Source organism: Acomys minous (assembly GCF_964271855.1).
Source record: "Acomys minous genome assembly, chromosome: 18".
Lineage (NCBI taxonomy): Eukaryota > Metazoa > Chordata > Mammalia > Rodentia > Muridae > Acomys > Acomys minous.
The window spans coordinates 15,441,574-15,444,490 of NC_140501.1; the positions used below are offsets into that span (position 1 = coordinate 15,441,574).

General features: G+C 38.8%; 1 pseudogene across 1 annotated transcript; it reads right to left on the reverse strand.

Annotated features, from left to right (window-relative positions):
• Positions 1-689: 689 nt before the first annotated feature.
• Positions 690-2,164, reverse strand: LOC311589546 (WD40 repeat-containing protein SMU1-like; annotated as a pseudogene). Its single transcript has one exon. The product of its transcript is annotated as a WD40 repeat-containing protein SMU1-like (transcript).
• Between the last annotated feature and the right edge of the window lie 753 nt (positions 2,165-2,917).

The following is a 2,917-nucleotide window of genomic DNA, read 5'->3' on the forward strand; positions in this document are numbered from 1 at the left end:
TTGAGTTTCCTCTTGAAAAAGCTCCGTTTAGATCTGTTCCCCATTTTGAACTCTGTTATTTGTTTTCTTGATGCTCACTTTTCTTAGTTCTTTACATATTTTAAATATTAGCATTGCATTAGATGGTAGTATTTTAAAATCATTTGCCTTTCTCTAGCCTGCTGCTTTATGTGTTGGTGGTGACATTTGCCATACAGAAACTTTTCCATTTGAAAAAGAAATCATGTTTGTTAATTCTTCTATCTAGTTCCTGGAATATCATTGTTCTGTTCCAAAAGTTTTTTTTTTCAGAAAGGTATATGGTTATTACATTTTTTTAAAAAAACCTCACAGCTACTGAATACGGCTCATTAACTTATTTACAAGTTATACACTAGGATGCAGGTTTTAATTTTCATTTCAAATAAAGAAAATTTCCTTCCAGAAATATCAGTATTCCACATCTTTTGGTAGAGGATTAATGAAAACATTAAATGACCACCCCAGTAAAAAGCAGAGAAAGTAATGCCTTTAAAAGGCTTTAAAAGGTAACTGCATCTTATACACAAGTTTCCAGAAAATTATTCTTGAGGCTCATTCAGACAATACCTTTGGTTACAAAGGTAGACATGAAAAGTAAAATAACACATGAACATGTCTCCCCTTAAGTGCATGCTTCCTGGCTGCACTGGCAAGCTGACTAATGGTTTTCAGAATTCCAGGAGTCCATCTGCACAGTAGGTGCAAATCAAGTTCTGGTGCTGGTGCTGTGCATTTCCAATCACATCCTTCTCATGAACCATAAGAGTCCTCTCCAGCTTGCCAGTGACTGTGCTGAAGCAGGAGCGCACAAAGTCCTCCCCAACACAGTAGATCCATTCACCGAGGTGGAAGAGGGCACAAAAATGACATCACCCTCTCTTTTACCAAAACTGAACTTCTGACAATCTGCCCCTGTATACTTGTGATGACCACTGAGTTTTGATTGGTAGCACACAACAAAGTGCTCTGGGTTTTTAGGAAGCAGAATCATGCTTTCGAGAGTAATATCTGTCACTTCAATACTGCCCAGGGATTTAAATGTATTTGAATATTCAGTGGTATTAATATTCCAAATCTTCACAATGCTATAAGTGAATACACTGATAATGTAATGTCCATCATGTGTATGCATTGCCTCATTAATAAAGGCAGAATGGCCTCCAAATTCCTTCAGTTTTTCCAGATTTTAAACCATGGATTTTTTTATCTGGTCAAAACTGAGTATCCGAATGCTATCCTTAGAAAAGCTTAGACAGGTGATCCCTTTACTAAGTGTCCTTTTCCATCTTCTCAAACACTGTCCACTCTGAGTCTTCACCATCTTGATCTTCTCAACTTGGGCTCCAGTTGCTTACAGTTCAGTATCTCTGATGAAACATACATAAAAGGACAGCATCATCCATCATCCTGAAGTTACCCTGGGCCTGGTACTTAAGATCCTTCATGATTTTTCCAGTAGTAAAGTTTCACACTTCAATAAATCCATCCTCAGAGCCAGTGACCAAAGACTGAGCATCTGGAGAGAAATGAGCACACATTCCCTGTGGGATTTCTGACCAAACTTAGTATGCCTGCTCAGTTCTTCCACATCTCTGGCAGCTGCTTTGCCTCAAGACAGATCTACGGCCATACCAGGAGGAAGCAATATCTGGTGCTGCTGCCACTTCAGTGCCTGTCTCAGCAAGGCCATGAGAGGAGAAGTAAGCACCATAGTGACTTACCTAGCCATAGCTGGGGCAGTTGCTACTCTTCTTTTGTCTTTGCTACTTCCACCTGAATATGCCTCACAAGGGTCAAAGTAAGACCTGGAGAAGAGGTTTTCCAGAGGAACACTCTGGTTGTGTTTGCTTTGAAATAATCATGGGGATCTGTTTGTCTCAGAAGTGACCTGGCAACACATAGTTCACAAAGCTCCATCAATTCCAGAACACATTCGTAGAGATCAATAAGGGTTTTGTCTGGCAATTTCAGAGACTGTAAGGCTTGTAAAACAGTTTCCCAATGGCCACTATTAATATTAGTCATGGAATTTTCAGTACTATCCACAGTACTCAGAGAGATAGTAGTTTCTTTCTGTAGGGCGACCAATGCTGGATGTAAACCATTCTCAAATCATATCAGAAGACTCAATTTCAATAGACATAGCATTTCCACTCCTGGTCAAGACCCACTCAGCACAGATCCAAACACAATACCTCCTAGAAAGATGTGTGTGTATGTGTGTGTGTGTGTGTGTGTGTGTGTGTGTGTGTGTGTGTGTGTGTGTGTAAGAATGCAAAAAGCCTATTTTCCACTTTCATTTTTATCAGGTTCAGCAAATATGCCCTTAAATTCAGGTCATGGATCCATTGTAGTTGAATTTTGTGGACGTGATAAGAATGCTTTTATGTGGACTCATTTACATGAAGACATGCAGTTTCACCAGCGCCCTTTGTTGAAGAGGCTGGTTTTTTTCCCCTCCAGTGTGTGCTTCTGCTTTCTTTATCAAAAATTACTTGTCCATAGATATGTGAAGTTATTCCTAGATTCTCAAACAGATTCCATTGACCAATATATGTTTTATGTCTACGTTATCCTTTTGAGTATTATAGCTCTGTAATACAATTTGAGATTCAGGATGGTGAGGTATCTAGCATCTCTTCTATTATTTTGCATTGGTTGTTTTGTGTTTCTGTAGGAAGATAAACATTATCTTTTTATTTCTGTTAAGAAGTGTGTTGGAAATTTTGAGGGAGAGTCTGTTGAATCTGTAGATTGCCTTTGGAAGGATAGCCATTTTCACCATATTAATCCTACTGATCAGAGAACATGATAAAGGATTGTTGCAATAAAATGACTCCTAGTGACGTTCTGCTATATTCATAGGTCAGGATCTCACTCATCCATCATTAAAGCA